This window comes from Stegostoma tigrinum, chromosome 5, assembly GCF_030684315.1.
Source record: "Stegostoma tigrinum isolate sSteTig4 chromosome 5, sSteTig4.hap1, whole genome shotgun sequence".
In the NCBI taxonomy this organism is placed as follows: domain Eukaryota; kingdom Metazoa; phylum Chordata; class Chondrichthyes; order Orectolobiformes; family Stegostomatidae; genus Stegostoma; species Stegostoma tigrinum.
Genome location: NC_081358.1, coordinates 102,644,976 through 102,665,547, shown reverse-complemented (window position 1 = coordinate 102,665,547; position 20,572 = coordinate 102,644,976). Strand labels below are relative to the sequence as shown.

At 43.3% G+C, this 20,572-nt stretch overlaps 1 long non-coding RNA gene across 1 annotated transcript in view; it reads left to right on the top strand.

Moving 5' to 3' along the window:
- LOC132209593 (uncharacterized) overlaps positions 1-20,572 on the top strand; it is a 115,086-nt gene that overhangs the window by 1,760 nt on the left and 92,754 nt on the right. The window contains exon 2 of the long non-coding RNA XR_009445783.1: positions 1,062-1,155. This is a non-coding gene — a long non-coding RNA (uncharacterized LOC132209593). The remainder of the gene's footprint in view (positions 1-1,061; positions 1,156-20,572) is intronic.

The window sequence follows — 20,572 nt, the reverse complement described above, 5'->3', positions numbered from 1 at the left end:
AGCTAAATCGGCAACAAAAAACCATCAACTTCCCGGCGGAATTTGCGCTAATATAGTATATGGGTTTGGAACATTAGGAGCTCTGGGTACAACAGCGTCATTTATTGCTTGTAAATCTTGTACAAATCTCCACTTCACACGTTCCCCTGAGAGCCTTGCTTTCTTTACTGGGTAAATAGGTGTTCGTACTGGTGAATTTTCACAGGGTACTATTACTCCTGCTTTCAATAAGGAATTGAACACAGGGGTAATTCCCTCTATAGCTTCAGCTCTCAGTGGATACCGTGGTTTACATGGCCTATAGTCAGATTTTGCTATAATCCTTATTGGCTCGCAAGTATGTATCAAACCTACGTCATGTTTTCCCATTTGCAGTCGTGAATCATCAAAGTTAATTTGTGCAAAACACCAGTGCATCTTCTTCTGCCCCATATTGGTCGTAGGGACTATTTCTACTGTTCTCTCCATTTGCGATAGCCAATTTAGACTGGTCCTGTAAGCTTGCAGGCTTTCACTGAACCACACAGTTGAGTTCGGGAGTAATTCCCAATCCTTAACCTTGAGATTTCTGAGTACCCACGGTCCCAGGTCCCTGCACTGGTCATTATTTCCCTTAGCTGAAGATACAGGGGGATGTGATCCTTCGATTGTGAAGAGGTGTGGCCTTCCTGATCCTGACTTTACTCTACACAGGTTGACACTTACAGCACATCTATGCTTACTCCAATATAGTTCTTGTAACAACAGCATATCCGGCTTTTGGAGCTCCCTAAACCACTCATTCTCATATCGGACATCTGGTCCTCCGACGTGAATGTGTGCCGTACAATGCAATTCGTCCTCGGACATAAAATCAGTGTTAGTTGGGTTAACACATTCATGTGCCTTCTTCATGAGCGCTTGGTTCACTGAATTCACAGATTTCCGAGATAGTCTCCATCCATAGACATACGTCGGGGTCTAGCATCAAATTTAACTCCCTGGAATTCTGTTTGCTCTTGCTCAACCACCCTCAATCCCTCTGGAGCGCTAATAATGTTTAATCTTAATTTTCCAATCAGGTTACACCCCATGAGATTGATTGGGCAACAGTTCAAGAACAGAAATGCGAACTTGAACCTTTCCCCTTGGGGGGTTTCGCATTCCAGAAGCATGGTAATTTTTTCTTGTATCATGACTCCTGATGCTCCTACGGAATTCAGGTACCACCCACTCGCTTTTATTGGTATACTTAATTGGTTTGCCTGAATCAGAGCTCCCTGCACCTGAGTCTACTAAAAACACGAGCTCCTCCCCTTCTACGGTCAGTGTATACATAGGCATTTGCTTATTTGGCTCATTGCTATATTTAGCATACGTTCCACGCGGGCTTATCTCGCATGCAAACCGATTCACAGTTGACGCATTAATGTTAGTACATGTAATTAGATCAAGCATTTCTTCATTGCAAAGCAACAAAGTTCCAGACTTACCCTTCCTCTCAGGCATACCTCCGTCGTCCCCAGCCTCCTCCAGTCAGTCACCTTCTCTATCGTTTTTCTCTCGTCTTTCTCTTTTCAGTCCTTGGACTCTCCTTCGCCCAATGATCCTTGCTTCCACAGAGAAAACATCCATCCGTCCTATCCCGCTCCCTGCCTTGGCCTCCTCTTCCGCGTCCTCATCCTCGTCCTCTCTCTCTCCCTCTTCCTGCTTGTCAACTTTCAGCAGATTGAGCAACCATCTGTAGCATGGCTAACTGTGCTCTATGGCTCTGGTCCTCCCTTCTTTTATTCCACTTTCCCCTTTCTTGTGTCAACAAATTTTCAGCATATATGGCGTGCTGTTCAACGAGACTAAGTTTTCCCGTATCCCAGGTAATACATTATATCCTTTACCTTTTTTGCAATGTCCTCACTCAGTCCATTCATGAAGCTATTTCACAAATGTACTTCATATGGGGTTGCCTCTGAAGCATTCAAGTCAGCTGGTGGGGTGAGTTCGCTGTGAGCATTGTGGACCTCCGTAAGGCGAGTGAGGTATTGGGACACAGTCTCTCCATCTCGTTGCTTGCACATTGCAGTCTTTGTCATGTTCATTTTTACTGGGAAAGCTGTTCTGCAAGCATCTGTCACTTCCGTAACGAAGGCATTATAGGGTCTGTTGTCAGTGTGGTCCCGCTGGATTCGTAGGGCATGCATGTTATCTTCTGGCCAACTATATTTGATTTTAGAAATATCTGCTCCCAAATTTCTTCCCAAGAGTCGCCGCATCTCCTGAGAGATAGGACGAAACTCACAACAGAACTTTCGTACTTTGTCTGCAAATTTTTGTCCTCCTGCCTCTCTGGGATCAGGGAGTTGTTCGTACACACGCTCAATGTCCTTCATTGTCCATGGTCGGTGGACAAATGTTGGCTGCCCGTCCAGACCTGCTACCTCAACCATCGGGGCCATGACGGTACTGCGAATACTGTCAGGTTCCTGTTCTTCTGGTCCTTCTTCATCCAGCGGTCGGCTTCTCACTCGGCACACGTTGCTCGTAATATGGCTAGACACCGGGGAGTCAGCCAACCCAATTCTCTTCGGACCGCGGTTCTTCACTGTCTGTAGGGTCTCACCGGGCGTGGGGTGGGGTGGGGGGGGGTGGGTAGTCCGTGGCTGTCGTACTTGCAGTCGCGCTGCTATAGGATGGAGGTGAAGGTTCTGCAACAGACTGACCATCTGGGTGCATTGGAGGAGCCGTAGGACGTCACGGAGCGTAGCCGTCAAGGTCAGGATCATCTTGGGCAGTGGGAGAGCCTGGAAAAGACTTAACACACTGTAAAATATCAGTCTTCTTCACAGTGTCCCTAGCCCTAGGTTGAGATCGCCTATTCCTTATCTCTGCCTCAGTCTTCCACATACCATACGCCCCCCACTAATTTTTTATTTTTCTTCTTGTTCTTTTCCTCCAGCTCTTTCTGTTGCAGCCTTGTTTTCAATGATTCAAGTTGTCTTAAAATAAAACTTCCTCCTTCAGGGAAACCACATTCCAATCTGGGTCACAGATTCCCGTCCATAATTAGTAATCATATATTGAATGTTACGACTATTCGTAGCTACTATATCTTGTTGTTGCTTCCTGTTGCTGTTACCCATGACCGGCCTTTTAATTTTTTGACATAAACTCACAGTGACGGACTTGCTTTCACCTATGGAGGTTCCCTCATCTCAGTGCATCCACCCAGAGGTTGGTTTTCCTAAACCAACAAACGAATTGGGTACCTTAACAGGTCCAACCTGTGGACGGACCCAAGTCTAAGTCTGTCTAGCTGGTTTTTCCTAAACCAACAAATGACCAAGGTTGGGGAACAAATGACCAAGGTTGGTTTTCCTAAACCAACAAACGATCACTGTGAGGATGCTAGTCAGGTTTTCATGATATTTCTAACCCCTTTTCTTATTACATTTTAGTTCTTGATCCCAGTGTTGAGGTGATACAGCAATTCCCTGGTCCTCTTATGCCAAATGCCAATTTAGGCGTTCAAGATGAAGTGAAAAGCCTTCAAGGCATCAGCGCTAACGCTGCCCCGGGATTCTCCGTTCCCCTCAAGTATGGGATCCCATCCTCGTCGCCAAGTTATTGTGGTTATTGTTAAAATTGTCACGATAGGGTTAACAATTAATACTAAAGACTCAGAGTCAGGTTGTCATGGATAAGAGCAAGTTCTTTATTTCAGACTCTGCTCAGAGGACGCGTTTCTCCCACCACTGGAGTAAGAAGAAGGAGCGCTCCATGCTTGACTTCATCAAGTTTTATACATGTGCTGGGCAGGTGACATTAAGACTTACACAATTAACTGAACCAGTACAATTCAATACCATATATTGCAAGCTTGTTGTTCACATAGTGATGTACTATACAAAACTTATCCGTCTACTTCCTTATTTTGCCCACCGTAGCCAGGTACGGTCTACCTCATCTTACTCAGGTAGCCATGTACTCTACAAGCTCATGCAGGTGCTCATGTAGCAATATGATTTTCTTTGTTTATATACTTCTGCCATTCCCTTAACCATTTCTAAAGATATTGCTCAATTTGATCACTCAAAATTTTCCATCACATTCATCATCCACCAGGTCCTTCTCTCTCGTGAATACTGATGCAAAGTATTCATTTAATACCTTGCTTATTTCCTCTGTCTCCACACATAAATTCCCTTCCCTGTCCTTGAGTGGGCCAGCCCTCTCCCTGGCTACCCTCTTGCTCTTTATTATTGTATAAAAAGTTTTGGAATTTTCCTTGATGCTGTTGGCCAATGACTTTCCATGATCCTTTTTTAGCCCTCCTGACTCCTTGCTTAAGTTTCTTATGACTTTCCTTGCATTCCATCCTTGTTTTGTGTGCTCCTAGCCTTGATAAATGCTTCCTTTTTTCTCTTTGATTTGGCTCACAATATCTCTCGTTATCCAAAGTTCCCTAAACTTGCCATACTTATCCTTCATCCTTAAAGGAATGTGCCGATTCTGAGTTCCCAGAAACTTGCTCTGGAAAGCCTCCAACATACTTTATGTTGATTTGCCCTCAAACATCTGCCTTCAATCTACGTTCTTTGATTCCTGCCTAACATTATTGTAATTAGCCTTCCCCCAATTTTAGCACCTTCACCTGACAACCTCATTTATCTTTATCCATCAGTACCTTTAAATCTTACTGAATTGTGACCGCTGTTCTCAAACTGCTCCCCTACTGTGACATCAACCACTTGGCCAGGCTCATTCCCCAATACTAGGTCCAGTATGGCTCCTTTCCTAGTTGGGCTATCTACATACTGTTTCAAGGAGTCCTGCAGGATATTCCTTACAAACTCTGCCCCATCGAAGCTCTAAGCACTGAGTCCCAGTCAATATATGAGAAGTTAAAATCACCCACGTCAACAACCCTGTTACTTTTACATCTTGCCAAAATCTGCCTACATATCTGTTCTTCTATTTCCTGCTGGCTGTGGGGTGTTGAGGAAACCCCAAACATTGTGATTGCACTCTTCCTTGTCCTGAGCTCTACCCATATTGCCTCACTGTGAGCCATCCAGGGTGTCCTCCCGCAGTATAGCTGTGATAACCTCCTTCACATGTAGTGCGATTTCCCCTACCTTTTACATCCCGCTGTATCCCACCTGAAACATCTCTATCCTGGAATGTTATGCTGACAATCCTGTCCCTCCCTTAACCAAGTCTCTGTAACAGCAACAACAGCATAGTTCCAAGTACTAATCCAAGCTCTAAATTCATCTATCTAACCCTCTTGCATTGAAACAGATGGACTTCAGTCCACCAGATCTGCTTTGATCTGCAACCACACCCTGGCTGCTCATCCTCTGAGTCTTACTGGCCCTATTCTCTAGTCTCCTTTCAGTCCATTCACCTTTTTGTTTTGGTTCCCACTCCCTTGCCAAGCTTGTTTAAACTCTCCTCTACGCCACCAGCAAACCTCCCAGCCAGAATATTTGCGCCCCTCCGGTTTAGATGCAACCCGTCCTTCTTGTGCAGATCCCACCTGCCCCGGAAGAGATCCCAGTGTTCCAGATATCTGAAACCCTCCCTTCTACACCATCCATTTAGCCACATGTTAAGCTGTACTATCCTCCAATTTCCAGCCTCGCTGGCATGTGGCACAGCGATTAATCCTGAGATTACAACCTTGGAGGCCCTGCTCTTTAATTTTCTACCTAACTCCCTGAACTGCTGCTGCAGGACCTCATCTCTCATTCTACCTATGTCATTAGTACCGATATGTACCACAACCTCTGGCTGTTCACCCTCTCCCTTCAGAATACTTTCAACCTGTTCAGAGACATCCTGGACCTGGCACCAGGGAGGCAACACACCACCCTGTACTCTCTTTTACACCCACAGAAGAGCCTATCTGTACCCCTAACCGTACAGTCCCCTATAACTACTGCTCTAGTGCTTCTTTGTCCTTCCCTTCTTAAGAACAGAGCTAGCTGTGGTGCCATCAGTCTGACAGCTGCTACTATTACCCCCAATAGGTCATCCCCTTGACATCACTTGACAATAGCCCCTCCACAAACTACCTTCTGGAAGCAGTGACTGCACTGATGCAGGTCTTCCCACATCAGCCAATCAGCATCACTACTCTGCCCTCTTCAAGTAAGAGGGGCCAAAGGTGCCCTGTCTCTCACATCTTGGGTTAGTGAATTATTACTGTAACTTCATACATAACCTGGCCTCCATCTTATCACCCTTATACCTGCTGTTGGAAAAGGGTCAGCCTTGGAAATGATCACGTAGCCAAGAAGCAGCCTTTTGGGAAGTGGAAATGCAGCTATTATTATCAAAGGTGTTGGCACAGTATGATCCAAAGTGAGATCTGGCACTGACATGCCATGTCACCCTGTATGGTATTGGGGTAGTGTTGGCTCATCAGTTGCCCAATAGAGAGGTTTTCTCAATAGTGTATGGCTCCCAGACTCTGGCTGATGCCAAATGCAAGTAATGCCCAGGTAGAGAAGGAAGGTTTGGCAGTCATCTTCCGCCAGTAGCTTTATGAACAAGAAATTGTCAGAGTAACAGAACACACACCCTGTTAGGGCTTCTGAAGGAAGATAAGGCAGTGCTGCCCACAGAATTCCCCCGGGGGAAGCCGAAGTGTCATTACAACCTGGATTGAAACCCTTTTTGGACCCAGCGGGACCAGATAACTGTACAGGATGGCATATTACTGCATGGAGCAAGGGCGATAGTTTCCAGTAAACAAAAATAGAACTGAGGAAGGGTCAACAGACCCAAAACCTTAACTCTGAAATTTTTTTTTCTTCACATGCAGCCAGACCTGCTGAGCTTTTCCAGCAACTTCTGTTTTTGCTCCTGATTTACAGCATCCGCAGTTCTTTCCATTTTTATTTTGTCCTGAGTAAAGTTCTTCCAGATTCTGGCCAAACTCTTCCAGAGTCATCCAGGGGTTTCCAAGATAAAGAGGCTAGTAAGAAGCAATGCCTGGCGGCCAGGGCTGGAAGCCAACATAGCGGCATTGGTGGGGCAGTGCCCAGAGTGCATTCCTGGGATTGGCTGGGTAAACCATAGACTCAATTGCATGTTGATTGTGCTGGTTCTTTCGTGGACTCAGTGGTTATTGTGGACACCCTGTCAAAATGGTTTGGATGTGCATAAAGTTTGTTCAGCAAACTGATGATATTTAGAAGCTGTGAGTATTGTTTGGGTTACCAAGATTCCTGGAAGTATTGATCACAGACAATGGGATGTCATTTACCCACAAACAATCTGAATATTTCTTTAAAGTCCAATGGTACTCGGCACATAAGGACAGCTCCGCACCATCCATCCATCATCCAATGGTCTTCAGGAAGGACATACTAGCCCTGGAGCATGTCCAGCAGAGATTCACATGGATGATCCCTGGAATGGTAGGTTTAACGTATGATGAATGGGTAAGGATCCTGGGATTGTACTCATTAGAGTTTAGAACATTGAGGGGAGATCTAATAGAAACTTGCAAGATAATGTATGGCTTAGAACGGGTGACTGCTGGGAAGTTGTTTCCGTTAGGCGGGGAAACTAGGACCCATGGGCACAGTCTTAAAATTAGAGGGGGTAAATTTAAAATTGAAATGAGACGACATTTCTTCAGCCAGAGAGTGGTGGGCTTGTGGAATTCATTGCCACAGAGTGCAGTGGAGGCCGGGATGTTGGATGCCTTCAAGGCAGAGATCGACAAATTCTTGATCTCACAAGGAATCAAGGGCTACGGGGAGAATGCAGGGGAATGGAGTTGAAATGCCAAACAACAATGATTTAAATGGCAGAGTGGACTTGATGGGCCGAATGGCCTTACGTCCACTCCTATATCTTATGGTCTAGTGGAAAAAGTAGTCCAAACATTGAAGGCAGGCTGAAACATCCCAGTTCCTGTTTGATAATAGGGCCACCCAAAACACAACAGGGATAGCTCCGGCAGTGTTGCTGATGGGGAGAAGACACCACGCCAGGTTAAACCCGATATTCCCAGACCTGAGGGTGAGGGTGAAATGGCGGCAGGAATACCAGTGCTGGCCAAATGCCACATCTAAGTGGGAGAGACAATTTAATTCAGGGGGTGAAGTTTTGTGCTGGAACAATGGATATGGTCCATTATAGGCACAAGTGAGGGTGACGTGAGGTCTAGTCCCGTGACTTACAACGTTCAGCTTGGTGGTACAGTCCTCAGCAAACACATGGATCATCTAAAAGCTGTTACCTCACAAACAGGGCAGGAGTAAAACATACCTGGCCTCTAAGAACAGCCAGAAGGCCTGGCATAAACCATGGGTTCTGCCCCTCTGTCTAGTGTTGAGGAAACTTCAGAGTCCAAATTGGATGCAGCCTTAATACCATTACCACTGCAAGAAGAGGAGGAAACTCTCCCGAGACGTTCTGGGTGCAAGAGATGGGCCACAGCCCAGTACAGGGCACTTGTGCCCGAGTCAGAGGAACCGGACCTTGGGCACAAACTTCATCCAAAAAAATCTGAGCAAAAGACCTGACTTACTTTCCTGCACTTATTGGCGGGGTTGGGAGTGGCAGGTGTGGATGTAGTGATTGGAACCTGGTGGACCTCATTATGAAGCTCTTGATTAGGGTTGTTAACCTGGGCTAATCAGGAAAGGTTTGGCTGGCCAATATAACCAGGACAATAGAATCTCCTCTGAGGGATTGACGCCTGAGCTGGGTTGGCCACAGCCAGTATACTGTGTACATGTAAATAAAGAGTGACTCAGTGATGAGACACTAGGCTCTGTACAGTTATTTCAGTTCCGTAACAAATTTTCTCTATTTTTATTAGTTTTTCATCGTCTGCTGCTGGTTCCTAAAAACATTTCTAATCTTCTGGCCTACCACCAGTTGTTGCCACTTTGTGTGCCTTACATTTTGATTTGTTATCCTCCTTGACTACCTTTGTTAATCGCAGGTACCTCACCCTCAGTGAGTTCTTCTTCTTAACCAGAATTATGGAGCTCCCCTCCTTCTCATCCAGTGATCAGCCCCAAGGTCTTTTTCCCAACACACTTTGGGCAGCTCTTTAATCAGGGATCTGTCATTGCCCTTATTTAGGTTGAGCACACTGGGTTTAAACCCGAGTTGCTGAACTTTGAACTGATTTTGACATTCGGATTGTGTTGTGGGAAAATATGCAAAATAACAGTTAAAGTCATGACATTTCCTGATCCTGTTTTATAATTTAACCTATCTCTGCCTTAACTGGGCCCATAACCTAACACTGATTTAGAACATAGAACACAGAATAATATTGCACAATACAGGTCCCTCAGCTCATATGGTTGTGTTGACCTATTATCCTACTCTAACATCAAATTAACCTGCATACCCTTCATGTTACTATCAAATTTCTTCTTATTCATTGCATATAGAAATGTTCACAGCCTATTTGACTGCTAGTCCACTTCCACATTCAATGCAAAAGTAACTTGCAAGAAATAAGGGCTAAAATATATGGAATAGATAGGAGCAATTAATTTTAAAATTACAGTTTGGTGAAACCCACAGCAAATTGCTTTCTTCAGACAGAAATGACCAGACATAACATGGTCAGCCCCCTTCACATCAATATGAAATTGTTAACAAAGATTAAACACACAAAAGTGACTATCCTAGGGACTCATTGATTTTTGCAATGTAGCAGACTTGCGGGATCTCCGTACATGAATATATAGGGGCCTGAGCTTTGCAGACAGAAAGAATGTGACAGCCATTCACTGGATCATTTCCCAGCACAATTCCTTGACTAAACAGATTCAACCCCAACCATCAACAAGCAATTATAACAGTCAATCATTCACTTCTGCATTCTGCAAGGCATCACCTGATCTGTCAGAGTGCAATTGCCAACCAGTCAGCATTGTCATACAAACCGAAAGGACTGTAAATCAGAAATAAAAGCAAAAATTGCTGGGAAAGCTCACAGACCTGCTGAGCTTTTCCAGCAATTTCTGTTTTTGAGCTCTGTGATGCAGTTAGTTTTATACTTTTATTGGTACTCAATTGGAACCTCGATTGAGATGCAGAGTGAAGCAAACATCTTGGGTTCGTTTCCTGTACCAGTGAGGTTACCACAAAGATTCTCCTTTTCGACCTTCCCACGCCCCACAACACCCCCCCCCCCATCCCGCCTCACGTGTGGTGACTTCCTGGTTAAATTGCCTCCATTCATTCAATTGTAATGAGAGCAGCCCTATGGTCCAGTAGGGCTATGGTGAGTTTGTTCTTATGAATTGTGCTGATGTGAGCAAGATAAATTTCAACATGAAATGCATATTTCAGCATTACTTTCTTCAAATATTTACATTTCCTGGGTAAATTAACTTAAAAATAATGTTTTTTTAAGACTATGGTAAGAGGACAACATTCTTGACTAGCTTTCTTACTTTGAGCTGGGTTCTGCAGGCACAAATTATTTGTCCTAAAATCTAGCTCCCTCTAGCGAAAGTTGAGAGAAATTAGTTGAGAATTGTGCCTGACCCAAACAGCTCTAAATGAGGAGATTGTAAAAACAATGCAGGGTCTGAGCAACATTGTCTTCTTTTCTGGGAAATACCTTAGGACCAACAGTGCTTCTATTCCAGGCTGATGATTTCTAAGCAAGCTCATCAGACCAATTCATAAACTACAGACGTTTACACATTGGGTAAATGATGCTTGGATAGATGGGTTGATTGGTCCTGACTCTGGCAAAACTTAAGTCATCTGAGGTCCCTCAGATGTTTTGAGGTATGATGCCATTCTTGACTTTATTTTCCTCACATCACACTTCACCCTTTTCCTGCTATCTGCTGACATGACTGTGGACTTCTTTCTTATTTCCACCCTGCCCTATCCCTCCTGTATTTCTGTTTTCAGACTCTGCTACCTGTAGAGCCACAGATCACCAGGGGCAGAGAAAGAGCTGTACCACAGCCCTGATCCAGTCACTTGATCTGATGCTCACAGTTATTAGCTCCTGAACTGTGACTATACATATTAATGAGTTTGACCAACACATAGTCAGTTACCATTTACAAATAGGCTGCATGGATAAGGGGTGGTTTGTGTGCCAGCTCACCAGACAGTGAATCATTTGGATCTGATTATGTGTAATGAGGCAGATTTAGTAAATCAGAGAGAAAATCTTGGGTCAAAAACAACTATGTTGAATTTAAATAAGGGTAATTACAAAGAAATGAAGAGTTATCTAGAATAGAACAGGAAAGGAGTTCAGCAAAGACAGCTGAGAAACTGTGGTAGACAATTAAGAATGATAGTTCAAGGCTGACAACAAGGATATTTCCCAGGGAGAAAGAGGATTCCAGAAAGGAACAAAGCCCACTATGGTTAACCATGTGCCCCTTCGTTTAAGGAAATACACACTGACATTGGAGACTGCCCAATGAAGGTTAATTCAGCCTATACAAAGTAAGGAGAGTTTCTCTTATGAGGAGTTGAGTATATTGGACTTGTAATCATTACAGTATAAAAGAATGAGAGGTAACTTGGTTGAAATGAGTAGATGCCAAAAGGTTGTTTCCCTTGTGGACTGTGTTGAACCAAGGGCATAATCACAGAATAAGGGGATGTACATTTATAATAAAGATAAAGAGGAATTTCTTCTGTCGGTGGATTGTGAATCCGTGGAATTCTTTCCTGCAGAGGACTGTAGAGCCTGGGTCATTAAGTATATTCAAGACTGAGATAGGCAGATTTTTAACTAGTAAAGGAATCCAGGGTTTTGGACAAAAGGCAGGAAAGTGGATTTGAGGATTATCAGATCAGCCATGATTTCATTTAATAGTGGAGCAGACTTGATGGGTTGAATGGTCTACTTTGGTTCCTAGGTCTTATGGTATAGCATACAGTTGGTCATCTTTCTCAATAGTTCACAAAAAGCTAGCATAGACATTCAACAGTAATAGGGAAGGCAGTTGGAATTTTTGGCCTTTATTTCAAAGGAAATGAAATATAACAAAAGGGAGCTCTTGCTAAATCAATACAAGGATCTAAACACATCACCTCCATGAACAGGTTGGGTCTCCTTATTGAAAAGATATGTTGGCTTTGGATACAGTCTAGAGAAGGTTCACTAGGTTGATGACAGGAATAGAGGGACTGTCCTGGGAGGGAGGTTGTATAGCTTAGCCCTTTACCCACTGCAGTTTCGAAGAATGAGAAGTGACTTCATTGCACTATATTAGATTTTTAAGGGACTTAACAGAGTTGATGTGGAAAGGCTTTTCTCGTTTGTGAGAGATCCATGAGCGTAATCTCAAAATAAAGGTTTGCCTTTATGAAACAGATGAGGAGGAATTTCCTTTCTCAGAAGATACAAATCTGTGGAAGTCCTTTACTGGAAAAGTTTTAGAACTTGGTCATTACATTTATTCAAAGGTGAGAGAGATTTTAATGAGTGAGGAAATCAAAGGTTATGTTGAAAAAATCTAGAAAATGGAATTGAGGATGAACATATCATCCATGATCTCATTGAAGGTTGGAGCAGACTCGATTGTGCTGTGGGAAATTATTTTGCAAAATATTCTAAGCAGCCTTGAGGTACATGTTATTGAGCCAACATTGGGAGAGTTTACTGCATAAAAGATTCTGAGGTAGCACTCCAGCTCAATAAGAATTCATTAGATATTTATACATCTGAAATACATTACTTGAATTCCGAAATGGTCTGTTTCAGACAAACACCTTGCTTTTTTTAAATTCCGAAGACACCTGTTACTCCTGGTCTTGCCACATGCCATCCTATCTCATCTCCGAAACCTGTGCTTCGTTCCCATACCTCCTATTGCTTTGTCTTTCTCAGTGTGGTATGTGATCAACCTGACATCCACTTTCCAAATAACGCTTCAGGATTAATGTTGGATCAGTCATGGCACTGTTTTACAGAATCTCTGACTACTGCATTACCTTCTGAGTGTGTTTATGTGGTTTAACTCATTTTTCTTTTAAACTGACTACTTCCTTGATTAAGAATAAATGAAAAATAAATCTTAAATGATTTATGAAGCTACCTAAAACTCTTTTCACATTCTAATGCCAGCTGGCACTTCAAGTGAATTTACTGATTAACTGATGTTTCCCCCTAACAGCATTCCTTGTAGCCCCTTGGACAAAAGTTCAAGGTAGCCAACCAACAGATCCTTACTAAACACTTACTCCACTCTCCACCACGCTAAATATTGGCTAGATATCCTGCTTACAGTTGTAACGGTGGGTGATTAGAAGTTCTGTATCAATTGATCCTTTATTCTAGCCATGTGGCTTATTACTTTATTATCCAAATTGCTTAATCTAATTTTCTTACCTTCCTTTCTGAGATAGGTCAATATGACAAGTGCTCCTTGAATTAAGGCTGGTGCATTGAGATAATCGAAATCCGCAGATGTATTCTCAGGTTTGAGCCCCAGTTCCACATATCCTTCCACCAAGTAGATGCATCAGTCTGATCAACATGTTCCTTTAGGGCGGAGTTTGTTGCTGAAGAGTGAAATATGTTTCATGTGTCCTTTTTGAGTGTGTTCCTGAATCACCATCAAATGCTTTCAGTAGGAAGGGAATTTCATAAGAATGCTGATTCAAATATTAGGTTAAATTATCCTTCAAAATGTCCTTGACCAAGAGGTCAATGCTTCTCTCGTTATATTTCCTCTAATTTTACATTTCTCACTCTTTCTGGTATTTGTGAATGGAAGCAATCAGCATGATTGGTTGTGGGGCATAATAGATTGTTCCTGTACTGAAAATTCTGTGGCCGTGTAGCAAAGTAAAATATCCCCTTGCCCATGCATGCAATTTGGGTCGCTTCTTTTGAAACTCTCATAGTTTCCATTGTACAATTTATTGTTGCATTAAACCCACACTTGCCTCATCAGTTTTACATATTGAATCCACACACATCATTGCTTGTGCTGACAATATTTCCCTCTATCTCTACAGCATATAACAGCACATTTTAATATCTAATCTAATGATTCACTCTAATTACACCAATACTTTGATATATGCTTGATATGGTAATTTGCCAGGTGTTGATGAAGGGATAACAGAAATTACCAATACAATACTGATTCACATATTGTTTTCCATAGCATATTCAACATTTGGGGCGGCACGGTGGCTCAGTGGTTAGCACTGCTGCCTCACAGCACCCGGAACCTGGGTTTGATTCCACCCTTGGGCAACTGTCTGTGTGGAGTTTACGCATTCTCTCTGTGTCTGCGTGGGTTTCCTCTGGATGCTCCGGTTTCCTCCCATAGTCCAAGGATGTATATGCTAGGTGAATTGGCCATGCTAAATTGCCCATTGTATTCAGGGATTTGTAGGTTAGGTGGGATATAGTGGGGTAGGTCTGGGTGGGATGCTTTGAGGTTTGGTGTGGACTAGTTGGGCCAAAGGGCCTGTTTCTATACTGTAAGGATTCTATGATTCTATGATTAGTGCTGTATATTTGTCAGTGCCCTAAGCTGGTATCCAGCTCATTCTGGCCCCTATATCAGGAAAAATTGAACATATGTTCATTTGTTACCCACAAAGTAACCATCCCCTCCTTAATCTGCCCTAGATTTTCCCACATCTGTTCAAGCGTCCATAATGCATAGGTGCTGCATGCATCCTTTCTATTAAAGTCACCTGAGATTTTTTTTCAGATTTAATTAATCTGTCAAAGATTCCTGCAAAGCTCTCCACTACAGTGGCCAGATTTTGGATTAATTTTGTAAGGCTCTGGTTTGCATTTAGTTACTGCCTTGAATTCATTGCTATTGCTCTTCTGGTAGAATTGTCTTAATTTAGGAGCTCAATGACTGGACCTTCTGGTTCATGGCTGCCAGATCTACAGAATTAGCTATGCACATATCTGAATCGAAGGCTGTGGCAATTTCATTCATCTAACTACATTTGGATCCAGGTTTCCCCAGAGATGCTGGGAGTGCAGCCAATGGATGAGTTCCTCATTGAACTGAGCTGCTTCAGTCATCAATTGACAAATCGAGATTGTGGAAATGTATATGGTATGTGATGAACCACTGCCGGGGCGTAATATCGGAAACATTTACGAATACAAATATCGGCTCATGGCATACATTGTCAAATAATAATTTACCACTCGTTAATACCACTCGTTCCAAACTACACTGAAATGAGGGGACGTCACGATATCTAGTCAGTAGGATACCAAACATTCCACATGATTTTGCCTGTCCTTTTCATGGAAGAGTTAAAGTCCTACTCTGCTAATCTGAAACAAAAAGTGTTTAACTGTAAAAACTTAACAAGAACTCCACAGAGTTGTAAACATGGAAACAGATCCTTCAGTCCAACTTGTCCTTGCCAATCAGATATCCTAAATTAATCTAGTCCCATTGCCAGCATTTGACCCATATCCCTCTAAACCTTTCCCATTCATGTACTCATCCAGTTGCTTTTTAAATGTTGCCTTTATACCAGCTTCCTCCATGTCCTCTAGCAAATCATTCCATACATGTACTAGCTTCTGCGTGATAAAAGTTGCCCCTTAGGTCCATTTTAAACCTTTCCCCTCTCACCTTAAACCTATGCACTATGATTTCGGACTGCCCTATCCTGGGAAAAAGACCTTGACTATTCACCATCTCCATGACCCTCATGATTTTATAAACTTCTCCTCAGCCTCCCTTGACACTCCAGGGAAAATAGCCCCAACCTTTTCAACTTCTCCCTGTAGCTCAAATCCGCGCCCCCCCCAACCCTGGCAGAATCCTTATAAATCTTTTCTGCACCTTTTCAAGTTTAACAACATCTTTCCTATAGCAGGGAGACCAGAACGGAATGCAGTATTCTGAAAGGGACCTAACCAATGTCCTGTACAACTGCAACATGACATCCCAACTCGTATACTCAATGCAATGACCAATAAAGGCAAGGATACCAAATGCCTTCTTTACCACCCTGCCAACCTGTGATTCCATCCTGAAGGAAGAATTAACCTGCACCCCAAGGTCTCTTTATTCAGCAACACTCCCAAGGGCTCTACCATTAAGTGTATAAGTCTTGCCCTGATTTACTTTACCAACATGCAACACATTTATCTAAATTAAGCTCCATCTGTCACTTCACCGCAGTGTAAAGTCACTTGATCTCCCATTATCACATTTAAAGTTGCATGTGATATACTGCATTCAGCCTCAGTTGAGGTGACAGTGTCTGTCATGTTGCGGTACCTGTCACTGCTTCCACAGTGAGGATTAATAATTCCTCAAGACTAAAGATGGCTCCCAACATTCTGTAAATTAAACAAAATATCACTCAGTCATCACTGGTTGGTTGGCATTCATGCAATTGCACCGTGCTTCAGCTGAGAGCCGGACTTCCAACACCTTCTACTTTTCATAACCACACAGGAGCAAGTGTCACTGGTCGTATTGATCTTATATGGTCCTAGTCTTTAGGTACGAATCGTTTTTGATTTGATTTGATTTATTACCCAATTACAGTGAAAAGTTTTGTTTTACATGTAGATCATACCATACAAAAAGCATAAGGATAATAGAACAGAGCAAGAAATACAATGTTACAGCTGAAGAGAACGAGCGAGGTCAATATTAAATTTGAGAGGACTATTCGGAAGTCTCATAACAGTAAGGAAGAAGTTGTTCTTGAATCTGTTGATCCATTTGTTTAAGCTTTTGCACCTTGTGCCCAATGAAAGAGGTTGGAAGAGTCTTTGATTATGTTGGCTGCCTTCCTGGGACAGCGAGAAGTGTAGATGGAGTCGATTTAATGGAAGGATTGGGCTGCATTCACAAATCTTTGTAGTTTCTTACGGTCTTGGGCAAAGCAGTTTCCATACCAAGCTGTGATGCATCCTGATAGGATGCTTTCTATGGCACCTCTATTAATATTGGTAAGAGTCATTGTGGACCAGCTGAATGTCCTTTTGAGGAAGTAGAGGTGTTGGTGTGCTTTCTCTAATGTAATGGTTATTCACATCCAGTGTTCATCTTTCCTGTCACTACTCAATTAACCCATTCTCTCAATATTCCTAAAACAAAAATCATACATTCCACATTACCTCACAAACACTAACAGTTCTTGTTAACTAATTATTTGTCCCAGTTTTTCAAAAGTAAATGTAACTTGCCAAATTTCTTCAGACATTTCTCTTCTCGAATATCCCAAATTCACTATAATGAGTTCCTTTCAGAACTTGTCTCCTTCCTGGAACTGTTAATGTGTGTAATTTTTCTTGCTATTATCTGAATATTTAATGCTAGCTGAGCTACAACTGATCCAGTCCCTTCAGTTCACCCTGCAGACCCGGTAAGGATAACAGTTTCCTTCCCTAAAGGACATTACTGAATCAGCTTGGTTTTTCTGACAATTGACAATAGTTTCCTGGTCATCATTAAACTCTAGATGATTTTATTGAATTCAATTCCCACTGTCTGCCATGGCAGGAGTCAAACGCAGTTCCCCTAGAACATTAGATAATAAAATGTGAGGCTGGATGAACACAGCAGGCCAAGCAGCATCCCAGGAGCACAAAAGCTGACGTTTCGGGCCTAGACCCTTCATCAGAGAGCCAGAGGCTCTCTGATGAAGGGTCTAGGCCCGAAACGTCAGCTTTTGTGCTCCTGGGATGCTGCTTGGCCTGCTGTGTTCATCCAGCCTCACATTTTATTATCTTGGAATCTCCAGCATCTGCAGTTCCCATTATCTCCCCTAGAACATTACCTGGGTCTCTGGATTAATATTTCATTGATAATGGCACTAAAACATTGCCTCACTAAACATGTGCATTTGATGAAAAAGCCTGAAATTCAACATCCCTAGAATTGCTACAGTTTTGAAGCAGGCTGTTTGGTCTATTGAGTCCACAGCAACCCTCAAAGAACATCCCATCCACACCTACCCTTCTATCCCTGTAATCCTGCATTTCCTATGGTTACCCTACCTATCCTGCACACCACATCGGCAATTTCCCATGGCTATTCCACACATCTTTGGACTGTGAGAGGAAACTGGAGCAAACTCACACAGACACAGGGGCATTGTGTAAACTCCACATGTACAGTCGCCCATGGGTGGAACTGAGCCCAGGTCCCTGGTGCTGTGAGGCAGCATTGCTAACTACTGAGCCGCCGTGCTGCTCCTTGTAGTGGCCACTTTACAATGCTTCACCCTGCTACAAGTGTGAGGTATCATTGAGTAGACAATTGTACTTACCCTGACAGGGCAGAGGTGATCATTCATCCTCTTGCAGCCACCTGGAGCCAGATTTTCTTGACCCACTGTGAGAGCTGACCTCTGCAGCAACCTCTGTCCATTCTCAGTCAGAATGGTCTCTTGTTGCCATTCATTGGGACAACAGCTTCCCTTCTTGCCTGGACAGTCTTTAGGAGAACATATAGGGAACCATCATTAAGGCCTTGCGTCATTTTTTTTATTCTGGTCTCTGACTTCACTGGGTGGGTGGGGATGCTAAACAGAGATTGAGTGGTGCTCCTGGGCTGCAGAGAGGTCCCATCCGGATGCCTTTTAAATATAGTGCACAGGTGTTGGAGTGTGGAAAGTTCTGGACAAGTTTCAGAACTTGTTCCCCATACAATTGCCAATGCATATTTAATCCCCTTGAGTTACCATTATTGTGTAGGGGAAACCAGCCCTGCTACAAGCAGAAGTCTCACTCACCTTTAGAAATTCCACCCAGATCACTCTAGCATGAGGAAATGCAGAAGGCAATGTGCACAGCAGGAGGTCACTACCAGCAGTTTAAGGTCATTCACCAGAAAATCAATTTCGGTGATCAATATTGGGCAGGGCAGCTCCCCAGCCCTTTTTCAGACTAGTGCCATGGGATCTTTCAGAGTCAATCAAAGGAATTTGACAAAGACTCAGTTTTTTGGCTCAGTGATTAGCACTGCAGCCTCACAGCGCCAGGGACCTGGGTTCGATTCCAGCCTCTGGTGATTGTCTGTGTGGAGTTTGCACATTCTCCCCGTGTCTGCATGGGCTTCCTCTGGTGCTCCGGTTTCCTCCCACAGTCTAAAGATGTGCAGGCTAGGTGGATTGGCCATGCTAAATTGCCCATAGTGTTCAGGGATGTGTGGGGTATAGGGGGATGGGTCTGGGTGGGATGTTTCAAGTGGCAGTGTGGACTTGTTGGGCCAAAGGGCTTGTTTCCACACTGTAGGGAATCTAATGTGTTATCTAAAAGTCATATCTCAACAGCGTATTGCATTTTCAGTACTGTCTGGAGTATAAGAGTAGCTTTTGTGCCCCAGTTCTGGATTGGAGCTTGATCCTACCACTACAAATAGAGGCAACATAGCCAAGGAAACAAAACTGACTACCACATTTGCTGATGTGCAGTGTATGTCATATTTATAAGGTCCTGTGAATACAATAAGTCTTTTTGTAAGTGCATGTTCCTTTCAACAATTCCTGATTCTAAAAGGCAACTATGCCTCCTAGGAGGGAATAAGTCATTCAACATTTGGGTCTGACAGCCCGACATTCGATCGAGTTAGTTTTGTTATTTTGCAATCCCAGTGGAAAACTTACATTCACAGCTCAGAATTACTTCATATGTTTTGAGATGCTCCCACCCATTCTGACAGCATATTTACAATTGTAACAGCTGGAGGAAGCACTCATTCCTGGCTGGGAGAATCTGATAGAGTCTGGTGAAACTCAGCTCACATGCAACCAGGCACTCAACCAGCATATATTGGAATAAAATAAAAATTAACCCCTGCCTGTCTGGAACCCAAGTTATAGACACTGGTCTCTACTCAGCAAAGAATCACAAACACACCGTCAGCAACACTTTTTTGAGGGGAGCTCTCATTTTTGGTTCTCGGTTGAAATGTACCACTTTAGGCTAAACAGCAGTGTAAAAACAACCCCCTCCTCACACTCTTACTTCTTGTGGTTTCTGTTATTAATCATTCATCGGATGTAGGTTTCATTGACTAACCAACATTTATTGGGTGGCACAGTGGCTCAGTGGTTAACACTGCTGCCTAACAGCACCAGGGACTCAGGTTTGTTTCCACCCTTAGCTGACAGTCTGTGTGGAGTTTGTACCTTCTCCCCATGGGTTTCCTCTGAGTGCTCTGGCTTCCTCCTGCAGTCCAACGTTTAGGCGTATTGGCCATGCTAAATTGCCTATAGTGTCTAGGGGTTTGTAGGTTTGATGTATTAGTCATGGGAAATGCAGGGTTACAGGGATAGTATAGACGGGTGGGTCTGGGTGGGATGCTGAGGGTCAGTGTGGACTCAGTAGGCCAAAATAGCCCACTTCAACACTATTAGAATTCTACAGTGATGAGCTGCCTTCTTGAACTGATAAAGCTGTTGCGATTAAGGCAGTTCTGTTAGGAAGAGTGTCCCAGCATTTTAACCTAGTTAAAGTGGTGATAGTTTTACAAGTCAGGATGGTGTGTCCCTTGGAGGAGAAATTGTGGGCAGTGGTGTGCTCATCCTGCCATTATTCTTCTCGATGATAGAGGTTGCAAATTTAGAAGGTGCTATTGAAGGAGACTGTCAATGCACCAGATTG